Source organism: Dermacentor andersoni, chromosome 9 (genome assembly GCF_023375885.2).
Source record: "Dermacentor andersoni chromosome 9, qqDerAnde1_hic_scaffold, whole genome shotgun sequence".
NCBI classification, from domain to species: Eukaryota; Metazoa; Arthropoda; class Arachnida; order Ixodida; family Ixodidae; genus Dermacentor; species Dermacentor andersoni.
The window spans coordinates 32,777,726-32,795,195 of record NC_092822.1 but is presented as its reverse complement, the minus strand read 5'-3'; the positions used below and the strand labels follow the sequence as shown (position 1 = coordinate 32,795,195).

At 46.9% G+C, this 17,470-nt stretch overlaps 1 long non-coding RNA gene across 7 annotated transcripts in view; it reads right to left on the bottom strand.

Moving 5' to 3' along the window:
- Nucleotides 1–17,470, bottom strand: part of LOC129383818 (uncharacterized) — a 514,476-nt gene that overhangs the window by 479,660 nt on the left and 17,346 nt on the right. For 2 of the 7 annotated variants that reach the window (XR_011890291.1, XR_011890295.1), the window contains exon 1: nt 5,431–5,559. The exons of the other annotated variants lie outside the window; for them this stretch is intronic. This is a non-coding gene — a long non-coding RNA (uncharacterized lncRNA). Of the gene's footprint in view, nt 1–5,430; nt 5,560–17,470 lie in introns of those variants that run through there. 7 annotated transcript variants of the gene reach the window in all.

The window sequence follows — 17,470 nt, the reverse complement described above, 5'->3', positions numbered from 1 at the left end:
ACGGGGCGGAAATTTTGAGGTTAAGAAGGACGCTCGAGAACAAGTTAAGGACCGCGCAAAGAGCGATTGAAGGGCAAATGTTAGACGTACCGCAGAAGAATTTGTTGTTAGGCGAGTTGGTGCATCTGAACAAACCTTTAAGCTGCGCCGACTAAGGACCGCAGAGACCGCATGACACAAAGACTGCGCATGCCCTTGTGTCATACTCTCTCTGTGCCGTTAGTCCACGCATGTTTAAATTTTTGGTTAGACGTACCGTTAAGAGACAGGAAGAAGCGGTGTGGATCGGAGAGCAGACGGGGATAGCCGATATTCTGTAGTTGACATGAAGAGAAAAAAAAACGGAACTGGGCAGGCCATGTAACGCGTAGGGTAGATAACCGCTGGACCATTAAGAGTTACGAAATGGGTGCCCAGGGAAAGGAAGCACAGTAGAGAACGGCAAGAAGTTAGGAGCGGTGATGAAATTAGGAAATTTGCAGGCGCAAGTTGGAATCTGCTAGCGCAAGATAGGGGGGATTGGAGATCGTAAGGGCCGGGGAGGCCTTCGCCGTCCTGGCAGTGGACATAAATATAGGCTGACAATGACGATGATGAAGCTACAGTATATTCCAAGTAAACGAATACGGCTATTGTGCGTGTACCAATACTGTGAGCGAAGTACGTACAATTCATCACTTTCGTCTGTATATGCGACCATTCACATTGCATTCTTCCTGGGGGGCTCTCTCTGTCGCCTGGCCAAATAAATAAATGTTTATATCATGCGTAATTTAGTGCCAAGAAAGATAACCTGTGACATCATGCCTGAGCGGCCTCTAAAATTATTCTAACATGCTTCAGTTCACGAAAAAGCGCGAAAAGAGCGACTGACGCAACGAAGTTGTCATAGCGTGGGACTGAACGAGCTCTATAGCGATATATATCATACCAAAGCACACAAAACACCACTGACACGGGAAAGGCGTTGTGACGTCACAGTGGAAGAAACGAAACTACAACACACAAATAGCGCCGCGCTAGGGGTGTGCGAATATTCAAAACTTTCGAGTACAGCCGATAGTAATCAGTCGAATATTGTCCCATTCTATTAGGTCCTTAGAATCGAACTGTCACTATTGGAAAGCGCGAGTATTTTCCCGAATATCGTTTTCGAATACTGCACATTTCTTGCTGTACACGATTAGTCATGAAACGTAATGGAAAATAGCAGCGAATACCCCCCCCCCCCCCCCGCCTTCACTGCCTTAAGTGGGCATGACTAACGGGATGATACTTCAGTAGGCTGAGAAAAGCGCAACCATGCATTAAAAAAATTAAAGCAATTGCTTATTGACAATAAGACATAAGAATATAACACTGAATATAAGAATATAAGAATGTATTATATTCTTATTATATTCTTATATCCTTATGAGAATATAAAAATATAACACTGTGTAGGTGTGCACACGCACGCCCGCAGTTTTTTTTTAATCTTCCTGCCTAGATGTTGCTCTCGATTTAAAAAGAAAATTGTTTAATTTTTATTGCATGCGTGAAATTTTATTTTCTACCGTATTTTATAGTCCTACTTAATTCGGCTCCTTTTGTTTTCTGTAATTACGCAATAAAATTAACAGTCATCCATAAAGGTGTTTTTCCCTAATTAGAATCGGCAGTGACCATTTAACAAATCAGTTGAGTCCCAAAAGTGTTTAGTTTGTAATCGCGTTCACCGTGGTTGCTTAGTGGCTGTGGTGTTGGGCTGCTAAGCACGAAGTCGCGGGATCGAATCCCGGCCACGGCGGCCGCATTTCAATGGTGGCGAAAACAACCGCATACTTAGATTTAGATGCACCTTAAAGAGCCCCAGGTGGTCCAAATTTCCGGACTACTTCACTACGGCGTGCCTCACAGTCAGATCGTGGTTCTGACACATAAACCCCTCCCCCACCCCCCCACCCCTTTCTTTTTTTTTTGTAATTGTGGAGCTTATTTATGGTAAATAAACCTTCAAACGATCAAACCTTGCACACGTCGCTCAGACATGACGCTCGGGGATGGGCATTGTTTTGTACTATTTATCAATTCTACAACTGTGTAACTCTCAACATGCTCGACTGCAACATTATGTGTTATTTAATAGTGGCAACTGGCTGCGGTGACAATTCTCGCAAGATAATGAGTGCTTTTTTTTTCTTTTTTTTTACAGCGAAGCTGCTAACGGCTGGTTCCCGCAGGACCGTGTCCGTGATTCGACAAAACACGTCCCTTCTCTGCCGGCGTCCGTGTCAGACGCCGCCTGCGTTCGCGCCGTCAAATACGCGCCGTCAATCACGCAGCGCTACCAAAATAAAACGCCATTGCGTGGGCCGATCCCGAAGACAGTGCAACGTCGGGCCGACCCGCGGCGAAGCAGTCATTAGAGAGTTTTAGTTTAGGGAACGCAAGCGGCTTGCGTACGCAAGAACTAGGGGCGACGGTACTGCGCATGCGCAGAACCGTCTGCGCATGCGTAGTACCGTGGCCCCTAGTTCTTGCGTACGCAAGCCGCTTGCGTGCCCTTGTTGCAACTTCACGTGTGTTTTCGAAGTGCGCGCACCTTTTATCGCCTCATCTAGCGATCCTTCAGAGTTCGGACTAGCACTACTAACACGTGCTCCTTCCTATCTTCCTGCCACTCGGCTACCTATAAATACGCTCTACACCTTTGAATAAACGTTCATTTTGTTCTACTGACTACGCTGATGCCTCACTGGTCTGGCGTTACTGCGAGCACGCCATGGCTATGCTACACCCCTAAACTAAAACTCTCTATTAAGACCCTCTCCATACGTGGGCCGATCCCGAAGATAGTTCAACGTCGGGCCGACCCAGGGCAGAGATGCAGTCAGGGGCCCACATAAACAGCTTAGCTGGTCGTCCTTCTTCACAGAGTGGAAGGCCACCGAGTTTTCCTTTATTTTTTTTCCCGCGCCTTGCCAACGCTGCAGTCAACGCGCGTATCTCTATCACTCTCGAAGGCACACATTAACGCTGAGAAGTTCTTAGCAGTGCCTTTTAAAACTTCATTCTGATAATGCCCTGTCACGCACGCTGAGCAGAAACTTAATTTTGCGAGCAACGTTTACAATTCAAGCTTCTGATAAAGCGTGCGCCACGTAGTGAAGTTTAACGACAGAAACTTGCCAATGTAGTGAATGCTGAAATGTCAACACCATATTAATGATGAAGAAGAGTGATCCTTAATTTAAAACTATCTAAAAGGTATTCAATATCCTATTCGACTTTCTTTTGTTATTGTTTTGTTTTTGCTTTATTCTATTCGTATTCGATTTGGTCTAAAAAATTACTATTCGCGTACCCTACAGCGGCCTATCGTGAAAAATCGCGGCTCACCGTTGTCTTCTTAAAATTGAAACACCACAGCGCTTTGTTAGGCCACAGCACTTTCGACCGCGCTGTTTCCTCGAACAGCAGCAAGTAAAACGTTTAACATTAAAAATTTACTCGCGTATAGAGAGAGAGAGAGAGAGAGATAAGAAAATGCAGAGAGAGGCAGGGAGGTTAACCAGAGGTAGTTCGGATTGGCTACCCTGCGCAGGGGGACGGGTTAAGGGGGATGTATGGATGAACAAGTGAAATAGTTGTGCGTACGTGGAAGATGTGTTCCCACTTTTTTTTTTTTTTGTAAGCAGTTTCTGTCTCTCGACATTCGGTTCCCTCAATCCCACCTCCATCTCTGTCGTGCGTCAATCTGCTACGTCATGCCGTTCATCTCACGACACGCGTGAGCCCTGCATCAGCGTCTGAAAAGTCTTAAACTAAAATGCATATTATTGAACATTCTAACCAATGTCCGGCTTCTCTACTGACTTGAGAAATACAAGACGCCGTGCACGGAACGGCACGTGAGAGACATTTTCAATGTTTTTTTCTTTATTCTGCCGTTCTGGCGAAAGCTGCCACTTCCGACGCCTTGACCCAAGAACGTCACGCTCTATTCACGTCAACGAGATTAATGCTGTCGTTTAGCCTTTTCCTCTGTAGGCGAGCTCGGGCTCGCCTTCAATAAAGGAAAGCAGTGCCGTTGTGGGAGCAACTTCTGCTAAGGTGTCCGTAAGAGTGTTGCATTGCGTCACTGCCATGTAATCGATCCTCAGCACATGGGCACAAAGAAAGAGAGAGAGAGAGAGAGAGAGAGAGAGAGGGACGGGAGAGCGATAGACAAGGCAAAGAGTATCAACCAGATGCACGTCCAGTTTGCTACCCTACGCAGCGGGAAAAAAAGGTATTAATGTTCCAAAATAAAGAAAGGAGACTGAGGATGTCGTCACTTCGTTCGGAGGTCGTCCACACAAGAACTGCAGCCACTCATTGAGGTCCGTCGATTCCAAGAACTGCACAAACTGTACGCAACGCTTTGTGTACGTCCGCGAGGCACGAGGCTACAGTCCGAGTGCTTTTTTGTCGACAAGAATTGTCTTCAGTGAAGGCGATTTAACGCAGTGGAGCGGAGTGAAAGGCGCCGGTCTTCCGTCGCAGCGGGGACGTACAGGTGCTGAAAAGATAGTTCGATAGGCTCTTCACATCCGGATGGGTGGCGCTGTGGCACTCGTCCCCCCAAAAAAAAGCAACGAATAGCTCTTTCCGAATGCCATCCCATGCCACAAGCGACCCAATAATGTCGCTACGCGGCGGGAGAGGCCCTGTGGTAACAAAAACGTGGCACCGACAGGTCGACAACTTGAAGGTGGGACGGTACGAGCTGCGGTCTGCTAGAACGGAGTTTTGGGCCAATGACGCGAGTTGTCTCTTCCTTTTTCTAGCAGCATTCGATGACCTGGCAGCCGTTGTCGCTACTGGGAAAAATTGCGTGTGCACAAATGCCGCACGAAGTATGCAGACTGGAGCCTATACTGCGCGGAAATAGAACCGAATTGCAAGCCGGAGTTATAATTACGTGCACAACTGCGCACAAATCTCAAGTGGAGCCGAATTTCGCAACGACTCGCGCACAAGCTGAAACGGGAGGCAGCATCGTGCGTTCAGAGAAGTGTGGCGCCTATTGCAGCCAAATTCACCCGTGCGCAAAACGTGTGAACAAAATCGCAAGTGGAGCGAATTTCGTGCAAGGAACATCCTTGCTCGCAAATCTAATGCAAAAAAAAAAAAAAATATCGGGACTGGCGTCAATAATGCGCAGAAATGCGACACAAACTGAAACTTGAATGAACTGCGCGCAAGGAACCGTACGGATGCATAGCGTAAACCCACGATGCAGGTAAACGCCCGCCACGTAGTGTAAGTGGGATTGTCGTTACGCGAGCTTTCTTTCCTGCTGAAAATGAGGAAGACATAGTCATACAAAGCCAGACAACTATTGTCTCCGTGGAAACAGAAGATGGTCCACCAAATCTGCGCAGGCAAAAAGAAAGATGGACCAACCTTTAGGCAGCAACCGAAACACACACACAAAAGAAAATGTTTTTCAAAGGCGTTCGTACACGCAGCAGCCACTGCGCGCGTAATGTCCCAACTCAGGGTGGAACAGTGACTCTAAGACTATTGCGTCATTCTCTTCTTCCGCTTACGTCATCGCGCTTCCCCAGTCGGAAAGCCAGGGGCTTAAGAAACGAAAAGTCACGAGAAGCCTCCGTTAAGACGACTATATTATAACTACGGAGGCCAAACAGGGATTCAAAACTGAATCGAATAAGATTGCGTAACGTCTTTTTTTTTCCTATTCGACGTCACTGTTTTACCGGCAAAGAACATCTTCAAGGACGCTTCCTTTTAAAATGCTGACGGAAAACAGCTATAACTACAGACCTAGTTAGGCTTGATTTCCTGAAATAAGTATAACGCAGGTGCTCCTAGGGCTATCGATAACGATGTGAAAAAGATGGACGATAACTTTGCTGACAGTATTCTTGCGTAGCCGCGGAAAAGGTTCAGTGCGAGGCTTTGTGTTCTGTTGAATACACAATGGAAGTCGGCGGTACAATCTGCGTATAGTCTTAAGTCGTTGACAGGGAGTTATACGAAACAGGCGGAAAAACCAGCACCGAAAAAAAAAATATAAGCAAAGTGCGTTTGACCAGCTGCTGCTTTTAAGCTGGTGCTTTATGTCCGTCGACGCACGCAGGGAGGAATAAAATACACTTGCGTCGAAGTTAAAGAAAAATATAAGAAAATAGAGCAGCTTCAACAATGGGGACGCACGTAGCCTAAAGGAGGCTGCCACTGAAGTGTCTTTGCAAATCGCTGCGTAGGCGTCTTATAGGCATGCTTAAGCTGCGTGGGTGACTGGAACAAGACATGGCGGCGATTGAAGTGGCTACGTCACTATAGTTAGCGCATCGGGTGCTGGATCAGTTCAAATCGTAGCGCCAAGACAAACAAACCGACAGCCAAATGAAAAAAAAATTCATGGCAGACGATATATTTAACAAGCGTGACGGAAAGAGACGAGGACCACAGCACGTGCATGACGTCCCAGACGTCGTGATTTCTCTCATGGCCCTCGTTCGTTCATGCCATTTTTTTTCTAACTTTCATGTATTCGAATGCATCAAAACTTGTTGCTAAATACAATTATGTTGTAATTTCAGTCACAAGCGCATTTTGTTAGATCATCTCAATCTCATGTGGGAGCATCCTTGCGGTTAGTAGTGCCCCGTTGCGTAGGCTGGCCCTGTTACTTGAATGCAGCTTTTTGCTGCATTCAAGTCATAAGCAGAAAGGTAATGAAAAGCTGCATCCATGTCTTACCAACGTGCCAGAACAGTGACCTTAGTGCCCTGTTAACCGAAATAATTAACTGCATTTTAATTATTCTAATCCAATGCGTCATTCTTCTACCCCGAGTTTGACGCTTCGAAGTTCTCATTTGAGCGCGGGAAACTTAACGCAAAGCCTGAAGTAGCGTTTTGGTACTCCGAAACGAGGATTCAATTCTGGATAATTTTGAAAATCAAATATTATTTCTTCAAAATAATGCACTAAATTAATACTCCTTGATAAAAATTAGGTGCGAAATTCAATTACTTTTCTATTGAAACTTCATTGAACGCTGCAGAAGTTCCAAAGCAAGTGTATAAAGTCTCACCGAGAATTTTTGCAGATGTTACTCACGCAACATTTTACTGCGTGGCTTTTCTTGTTTATTTTTTGTACGAATGTGCCCTTTAAGGCCAGAAATAAAGGTGAGTAAGTTATTGTAGCTACCCTTCATGTCGAATGGTGTTCGGGCATTGTGAGGTGAATAATGTCGGTGTCTAAGCAAGACAACATGGTCACAGTAATGCGAAGACTTCTCAGTTAATTAACAGTGGGCGAACAAGGCAAGCGCTGAGCCACTGCTTAGAAAATAAATACTTCACATCCTTCGTTGCCCGCTTTTGATCAGTCAGGTGGGCGGTGATAGCTTCTATACTAAGCAGGATCATGCGATCCTTCTTTCATGAGTTATACTTAGGTGAAGTAAGATTATTCCTTGTATGCGGTTATTGATGCCAGGACTGGCACTCGATCGGGTCAAAGCGGGTAAGGTTTCCTCTAATTAGCGGACTTTTGAAGTGAATTTCCAATTTTCTTTCACCTAATTAATACCAGATAATATCAATAACTTGAATCACTTATAGGGATAGTAAAGATTAATACGCAGTGAATAAGACTGATAATGTTTGCTTGCAAACACCTATATTCAATACTTTAATGGATCAGAGCGGACTGGAACAAGAGGAGAATAACGCCATCGTTACCTTTCATGAAGCGCGTCGTATTTTCAACGTTAATGACATCACTGGTGCCAAAGCATCTTTTCGTTCTTTTTTTTTCGTTTAAGCACAGGAACAGTTCTTGAAGTTTGCTAGGTAGAGTCTTTGATTCATTTACAATGCAATATTCGTCGCCAATGAAGTAAGAAGAAAGAAGCGTAGACGTCAGGATTAATGACGCCACGACGACCTCTAATGGGAATTCGCAACTACATTTTTTTTATGGCTTGCCGTGCCTACGTTCCCGGTAAATGTGACCCTCTTCCTGTAGGCGATGTCCAAAACATGGCGCCTATGGCGGGCTTCCGGCTCCCTAAGCATTTCGGGTGCGTGCAGCCAGCAAATCCAGAGAGAGCCGTCGTTGGGGCAGATTTTAACATCACTTATTGCAGGAGCGTACTTAATGATACGTATCTAGTCTAAACATTTCTCTTTAGTGCCATATTAAGGTAGTTCGTTAAAGGAACGTTTACTTGATAAGTTGTAACGTTCTGTAACAGCTATAACATGCAATGGCCTTCATAGAGAAAACTGTAAACAATCTACGAGATACGTTAGCAATATATGTATGCCTGTTCTCAAGGCACATGTCACTGGTGTCATGTATCGCGTTATTCCTCATTCATCGTAGAGAAGAATTTTGCAGTAACAATCCTACAAGTTTTATCAAAAATCTGAGCTGTTCCTTGGTATAGACATTTTCTCCTTATCTACCACTTAAAGAGACACTATAGCGAAATAATAAATCACTTTAGACTAATGAAGCATTGTTTGAGAACCCTGCAGGCAGTCAATTCACAAAAATAGTTTGATTCTTAGATGAGAAAATGAAGGTCCAAGTATCAGTATTTGAATTTCGCACCAAAACCCCAGCGCCGGTACGTCAGCGTGACGTCATGGATTCCAAAGTATGTTTTCACATTTGGGCCGCGTTAGCTGAAAAAAGGTTCCCGAAACTTCCCATGATTAATATTTGGTTCCTTTAGGACACAATGTAGTCAATCTGTACCATTATATATATTTAGTAGGCCCTAGAAGATGCCATCAAAATCCAAGACGTCACAGCCTCCAGTTGCGGGAACTTAAGTAGGCGTCGCCACCCGTATTTCGTTCTTGCGCTTCTTCTGGCTTACCAAACGTCTTATCGTAAGAGTGGTGTTTTTGGTGTTGTAGAACGGTAATTTACTGATGCAGAAGAAATCATTTTTCACTTTAGTGTCCCTTTTGAATATCCACTGCCACGAAACCTCACTTGAGATCAATATATTTAGAAAAACGTACAATAGATGTCGCCTAAATAATCGCCGCAAAGGGGCATGCCTATCGCCCACACGAATTCTTAGTAACAAATAATGTTCAGCTTTCTCTGCAGCAGAGTACAGGCACCCCTAGCGGTGAGCAGCGCCGCTACACGATGAGGCGGTTATGACGTCAATCCCGATACCGCACGGAGTGGGCTGCAAACTGTCCCGATAACGTTTTTTGCCTTTAATATCCGTAATAAAAATATCTTCGAAGTGGAGCCGCACGCGGCATAATGCACTGTACGCATCAAGCAGCGAGCAGCCACATCGGTTGCAGTCAGGCGGTCTCGGTTTACGTCACTTCCGGCAAGCTGTAATGGCGGCGCTTTTCTTTTTAGGTTTTCGTCCGAGAGAACGCTGATGTTCGTGAATTTTTTTCTGCTGCAGTCGTTCGAGCTTCGGAAAAAATTAAATGGGAGAGGTTCTACTCTGGCGGCGGCTGTCTACGAGGCTGAGCGCTGCCAAGCGGGCCCCATATTGAAAGCGACCTGCGATGGGTACAGACTCTAGACGCAACGAGTGCTGATAGCTTCGTGTGCGCTGTGCTCCCGCTGCTTAGTTCGCGTTCAAGCGAGAAGCAGCACGAAGGTCAATTCGCTCGCCGCTGCTGCCGCTCTTCCTCACCCAGCGTTTTGACAGATCGAGTGCGCGGCTGATCGAGTGAGATGTGGTACTCCTTGCCTGTGCACGCGTTAAACCATGCTAGTTAACTTAGTAAGCGAGCGTTTACGAGTGTATACGGCCGATAAACCTATTATCCTTACTTCGTATAGCTGTCTACTAATTTGCTATCGCAATCGATGCTGCGGCTGTCGGAAGAAACTGCGATTTGCATTTATTTGTGTTGTTCATCTTTGTGTGTAGCGTTGCTACACATTGTATGAATGTTTTGTTCCCACTGTTGCTTTAGATATTACAATGATGCTGCGTCGCTTTAGTCGCTTTGTCCGCTTTGTCACTCACTGCAGCGAAGTAGTTTTACCACACAAATTATTTTGCGTATGTGAATGATTTGTAGTAGTATGCATCGTAAAGAGCTGGCTGCGTATTCACGCACAAATATGCTCTCCTTATCGTGTTCCGCAGAAAAATAACGATAGCGACAACGATCACTATGACCACCAAGACCGATAACTAGAACGACAAAGATATTTACAACGATGACCGTAACAGCATCGATGACAACGACGATGACTCGGTTGATGGTCCGACAAAAACCCCTCCGATGCTGCGCAGAGTCACGCTCGACACTGCGGGGCACAAAAGGGATGTTTTTCTCGAACGTGATCGACTGAGATCTTATTCTGTGACCAGGGATCACGCAATCATTTTTTAAGCGCCGTCGTGACGTCTCCTAGTGGTAAAAACATTTGTGCGCAACCGGCAAGCAAGTTTCTAACCAATGTTGTTACAGAACTAAGCGTTGACTGGATGATTGATTGATTTCTTACTAGGGTATAACGCGGGAAATACTATATATGCCATAGTGAAGGGGTCGGTAATAATTTTTACCGTCTGAAGTAATTCAATGTTCCCTTGTATAAGTAACAGGAACATTTTTGCAGTCCGCCTCCATAGGAACGCCTTCATAACAATAGGAACCCGTGACCTCAAGCACAATGCCACATTTGCGTGAGCCACCACGTCGGCAAAAATCTTTGGCAAACTTTAAGCCGTGCTCAACGCCTGCGATTGCACACCCGACCTTATGAGTAAAAATAATGCACTTATAATTGCCTTACGTTGGGCTAGTTGGGGAAACATATTGTGCTTGTATAGTCAACAGCAAATATCTAGAGACCTCCCCGGTGTAACAAAAAAAAAATTTTTTCTGGGACTGTCGTGCAACCTGAAATCGTCTTCGCGTATTACATTGGTCTAATAGGCACACGTAAGCTTCCCTACTCGGACTCCGCGTTTATACCCATGAGCCGCGAAGAAAAACGAAAATATCTTTTCGCGGCACTTGTGGACCTCCAGCTTTTGCTCGCGCTCTATACTGCACGTGCAGTTTTGTTACTGCGCGAGCTTGTATTGTCTTCCCTCAAGTCCTTCCAGCGTGGCAGTCTTATTATTTCTGTTTTTTTTTTTAAGAAGATGTAAGTAGTCTTTCGTAATCCGTTAATCTGGGTCACGCTTCCTCTGTACACATTTTTTCTTTCAATGCGCGCGGCTGACGCTCGCTGCAGCGTCCTTCCGCGACTGGATGCCGCCGCCGCGCTTCAGATGGGGCCGCAGCTGAAACGAAACAGTTGCCGTACGTCAGGCGCATTGTTCGGGAACCCGGCGCGCGCGTCGGAGTCTCGCAGACAATCACTGCCTAGCGCTCCGGACCGTTGCGTCACAACGACGCCAGCCGCGGCCCGTCGCAGAGTTGCCGCAACGCTTTGCCGAGTTAAAGCGTACTGTGTACACGTGTACGTGGCTTCCCACTCTCTGCGTGGCGTTACTCGGACGTGCTATATATAGGGCAAGATGCCGGACCTGCCCGCGACCCACGCGACTGATGACCCTGTACGACACGATATATATGCCGTATCAAGTGCGGAATGATTGCAATGATTGCGAGCAGGAGTTAGAAGGAAGGCTTGTGGGCTTGTAAATTTGTAATATAAGTTATGCCATACCCTTATCTGCTCCAAAACCTTTATCTCACCGCCCCTAGCTCCCCTTCCCCCGCCACCTACCAAAATATCCTCCCATCCTCCGAACAACTCAAGTGTCGAAGGAAAAAAAGAAACGCTAGCTAAATAACCAAAGACGGATCAGCACGTGATGTTCTGTTGCTTCGTGTTCAGCACCAACTATTGTTTCGTCTACCTCTAATCCTGTAGCTATAGCATTCACTTTCAGAATGTTGCTAAACCAAGTAGCCGAACTTCGCACCCTTTCCGGTGTCCGCGATGTCGATTCTTGTCTTGTTAGTTTGTACTGTTGTTCAAGCTACCGTGCGCCAACCAGTCCAATAAAAAACTCCATTGACCGCTAAACAGCTATACAACACTCGCGTCAGCTTCTTCCTAAATGTTCCATGCTCCATATGGTAGCACCGTCTCAATTTCAAATGCGGATCGTAAAGGCTATGCTCTTTCCCGATTTAATCATCATCCGTACAGTAGCGTAAACTCTGTCCTTGTCTCTGACACGAACCGGTGCAGATAAGCCGCGTTTTATATCGACCAATTTGTTACGATCCGATTCATATTGAATTATTTGCGCCCTGCGTTATACATTTCCACGCCACGGAACCACCGTTATCACCGCGATAGGCCACTTGGCGCTGTAGATGATAAGTAAAGATTATAAAATGAGAAGATTGGCGACAAATTAGGGACGCTGATTTCGCGAGTGGTCAACCTTCAATGTGTGAACTTCCTGCAAAAGCGGGCCACGTTAGCATGCGTGAGTACTGCCGCACACTCCTTCACCATTTTTCACTCGTAGTGCTCGAAAACTTGGGGACGCATATCAATACTTGCCCTTTGTTTCATACTTGCCTGGGTTTCCAAGTGACGTCGTATCAAAATTAAATGTAAGCATGCTGGCCGGTTTTATTACAGATACTGCAACCGTGATTTTGATGTCCATGAGCCATCGCTCGTAGTCTTCAGGTTGGTCCCTTCTACTCTTCACAACCCTCAATACACTTTCGGGGAACGTCTGTCCCAGACGTGCTCAAAGTAGGTGGCAAGTATCCGTGGCAGAGCGCAGACGCGGAGCGCCTCGGACACTGGACATTGCCTTCATACGGTTGACCCTCTGGCATGCAAGTGGTGTCTGGTGCGAGGGCCGCCCCGAAGTCTCCAGAGAGAGACTTCTCCCACCCAGAAAAGATTGCGGGGGAATCGGTGGTGTACAAGTCCATGCTCCATATGGTAGCACCGTCTCAATTTCAAATGCGGATTGTAAAGGCTATGCTTTTTCCCGATTTAATTCGGCGGAAGCGATCTCGGGAGCAGGAATCACGTCATAGGCGCCTAGTTTTGGACACCACCTTTGAGCAGACGCGGGGGGGGGGGGGGGGGATGCTGGCACGTGTGTCCCGCTGGAGGATAGATTTTCAAGCAAGGAAGACAGAGTGAGAGTCGGTGGTAAAGAAAAGAGGATGAGTTACTGGTGGCAAGAAATAGTGAGCATTACAGTCCGCAAGGTCGTTGTTGTGGTTCTGACCATAAGCTTGTACCCAGGAGGCAATGAATATACCCGATACTTTAATGTTCATGAGCTTCAATGTACGTAGTTCGTTGACATTCTGACCACGCAGCACGGTCTGCGTAACCTCCAGCTTTACTATAGCAACGACGAAGAACCAGTCTTGTTGAGACATGATTATCGGCAAGAATATGCCCGTGAAGACAGCCGAGTTGACTTTCGGACACGATTCACTGGCGGTCAAGATATGCGCATTTGAATGCATGCACCCGATGACACACACATTTCTTCCTACAGTCATTTTAGGTGTTGCAAGACTTGCAAGATGGTGCTGACAGTCTGTAGCAGTCAGTGTTTTCTGGTACATGGACTACGCTCTAGTCATGACAGTACCTTGAATGTGCTCGCTTTCTCCACTTCTTCCAAAGAAGCATCCATGCTTGTTCGGTCTTGTTTTGCTTTGATTTTCTCTTCATTGCTCTGCTTACTTGAAACAAAGCAAGCAAGCCTTCCCAAAGCAAGCCACACTGCTTGTTTTTGTTTTGCTTTTGCAACGCAATGGAAAGCAAGCAAGCAAAAAAAGCAGACCAAAACAAAGCAACGCAAGGCAAAGCAATACAAATCAAGCAAGCATTGCTTCACGCAAGCAAGGGCCAGGTATGGCCAAAGAGCGCCATGCTAATGTTAATGAGTTCGCAGTGGACTGATGAGTTCTGTGAAGCTGATGTGATGTAGGTGTAAAGGGGCCTAAAATAGTTGCTATAAGTTGCAGAAGATCTACGTGTAATAATATTATGGCAATGACTAATAACGTGTGCTATGCGCATTAAAATGCATTGCGAAAGAATGATGCTATGTACAAAATATGTGAGATGCTAAAAATGTCTAGAGCACTACTGCCTCACCAGATCCCTTGAAAGACAAGGGCCTAAAGACATGTGCTATACAAACCAACTATCATAGCAGCATCCTGCGGAAATAGGATGCGCTACGAATATGATGGGCTTATAACATGTAGCACAACCTGATACAAGATAGCGAGGACTTCGTGGGCCTTAAAAAGTGGTTCTTCACCAAGAAACATAGCCGGATGAAGAGGGACAAAATAGTGATATGCAAGAGGAAAGTGTCTCTTCCTGTCTCTTTCGTCTTCCCGACACTCCGGGAAGACGTGGAGGACGGTCATCCTGTCACCAGATCCACCATAGGTTGGAGGCTCGTTACCAGTCAAGAGAAAGTTATGAGTGCCAAATGTGTCTCCTATTCTGAGTCTAGTGAATAGCACATTTGTTCTTCGTGCATTCGTAGTTTGTGGCCAGAAAACTAACTTCGGCTTAATCACGTGGAACTTGTCGCTCGTTTCAGCATCCCACAAGCGTTGCCAGTGGCTTCTCAGTTTGTTTCGTAGGAAAAGCTTCATGCCTGTGGCAAGGACAACAGAAGCAACGAATACGCTGCGATTCTATTGATTTGGCGATTTCGTCGGCAAGCACATTACCGTAGATTCCTAAATGGCCAGGAACCCAGCATATTACTACACTTCTATGAGATAAATAAATGTTGTATAGGAGTAAGTAAAGATCAATAAAAAACTGGATTTCCATGCTGCTGTAAAGACATTAACGCTTTTACAAGACTTAACAAGTCCGTGAATATGATTGCTCTGTCAAGTTTTAATTTCTTTATATGTTTTACCGCGGACAGTACTGCATAGGCTTCTGCAGTGAAGATACTTGTTACGGGGTTCAATACGTCTGATTCAGAAAAAGAGGGGAAAAGTAGCGTAAGATACGCCAGCATGTGATTTTGACGCGTCTGTGTAGAATTCAGAACAGGAGTACTTCGATTGAAGCTCATGGAAATGAATAGCAATTTCGAGCTCAGGAGCGTGCTTTGCGACCTTTGTAAAGGATACACCACATTCTATCACCTGCCACTTGGTTTGGTTTGGCTTGTTTGTTTGTGTTGCTGGTACTGTTCATTTGCTATATTGAAAAATCTTGCGATTTAATAAACTGCCTCAAATAAGGCTGCTGAGTCTCATGGGGACAAGGACCAGGAAGAAGGTGAACTCTGAATGACCTACACCAGAAAATCGGCCTGCATCCGCTGTCCTGGGGAAAGCAGCGACATGATTCGGCTACGTAATGAGAAACCACGAGAGTTGCATTGGCAAGAAAACAACGAGCTCGACTCTAGATCTTGAATTAAAAAAAAGAGCGGGATTATTCAATTATGTAACTGGAAAACCCAACAGATATATGTACAGGAAGGCAACGACGGTTCACAAGACTGAGAATCAACGACTTAGGTAAAAGAAACAGTGTCCTAATAATATATAAAACAAATAAAATTACTCACGAAGCAGAGGAACGTGTGGAAAGAGGTAGAACAATGTGCCAGGAACTTACGAAACGATGGCACAAGATGAAAATATGATGCAACTTATAAAATAGAAGACAACTGTTACCGAGTTTTGCCGCAAGGGGGCCAACTCAGCGGACTTGCTCCACATGAGCTCCCGGTTCTACCTGAACATCCTGCGGACTGCCACCTGGAAGCGCCAGAACGCCTGCATCATTCGACACAGCTCGAGAAGCGGCATTCAGAAAGACCTTTCGCTACTCCGTTAGTTCATTTTTCACAGATTTACAGACTTTGACAGCAGCAAGGTGGCGACCGCCCAGCTAAGCCTACGGAGGATTGCCAAGGTTTGCTCCCCGAAGCCACACACCTCGCGCCTCGGCCACGCGCCTCCTGCCGGTGCCCGAGCTTTGTGACGGAGCTTCTCGCCTCGCGAGCCACCTGTCCGCCGCGTACCGGACCCTTGAAGGCGAGGTACGCTCAATTTCTTACTCAATATGGAGTATCAAGTGGAGGGCGAGGTTATCTCCCCCGAAGAGGTTACTCAAGATCAAGGTTGGCAGTCCGCGGGGGCCAGAAGAGCTGGCGCCAGAACGTGCACGGCGGACACTAATACACTATCGCCGCAGCTGGAAGCGCGCCGCGGCAAATCAGGCGGTGCTGCGCTAAAATCCAAGGTGCTACGAGCGGTAAGGATGCCCTCACTTCCTCGAGATGAAATCAAGATTTCGATCAGGCCGCGAGGTGGACTCAATATCTCCAAGATTTGCGCTGTCACCTTGGCTGACGCAATACTCGCCGCCACTGGCATCAGCCAGGAAGATCTATGCCAAGATGCCCTATGCCCTAATCGACAGCGAAATATTATGGGTGCCAGTACTCCCAGGCGCGAGAATGCGAGGTGCAACGTCCGGATTAGGCAGATACTCATCTCGGGCAAGGTATATGAGCTCAGTGCCTAGGAGTCGGCCCCGCACTCCACGCTCAAGGGGGTGATTCAAAACATCCCCCTTTAAGACGGCCCTGACGTCATCGACGCCAAGATTGTCAGCACCAATAATCCAGTCGCCTTAGCAGCGAAGAGAATAGCGCAAACCGGCACGGTCGTCGTCGCGTTCGACGGGCATCGTTTAGCAAACTTTGTCAGGTATTAACCACTACTCATGCAGTGCTCGCTCTACCGCAAGCAAATCGACGTGTGCTACACGTGCGGCCGCCTCGGCCATCGCGGCGACGTGTGCCCGCTCCCGGTGACGCGATTTGCTGTGGCTGTCGTGCCCCTAGTCCCGATGAGCAGCATCAGTGTACCCACAAGTGTAAACTCTGTGGTGGCCAGCATCTCACGGCTAGTATAAGGACTGTGCTCAAAGGTTCAGGATCCTCTACATCGTGCGTCGTCGTCGCAGTGAGCGCGCCAAGATGGCCGGTGCCGCGTCATCGTCCCCTCAGCGGCGCTCCGACACTGCGGACGAGTTCCAGGCTTCGTCCACCCCGTGTGCTCAGCGCCGAGGATGCTCCCGTTCCAGGGGCCGCTCGAGAGGCCATTCTGGATCCAGGGGCCGCTCTGCCTCCAGGGGACCTTCCGGTTCCCACCGCGATTCCAGGGGACAGACTTGTTCCTGGGGACGCTCCAGTTATCGCTTGCTCCAGCTCCAGGCCGGGGCACGACACGTCGGGGCGGACCAGGTCCCGATATCGCAGGCCCACCGCCCTTAGAAGCAAAGGTGAAGTTGACGCTCTCCTGGGCCGACAAGGCCAAGAGGTGACGATCTGCCTCGCGATTCGCACAACGCGAACGAGCTCGAGGAGTTGCGACGAGTTAACGAGCAGTTCAGCAAAATATGAGCAGGCTAGATGACGAGATGGCGGAGATTAGGAAGCTCGCGC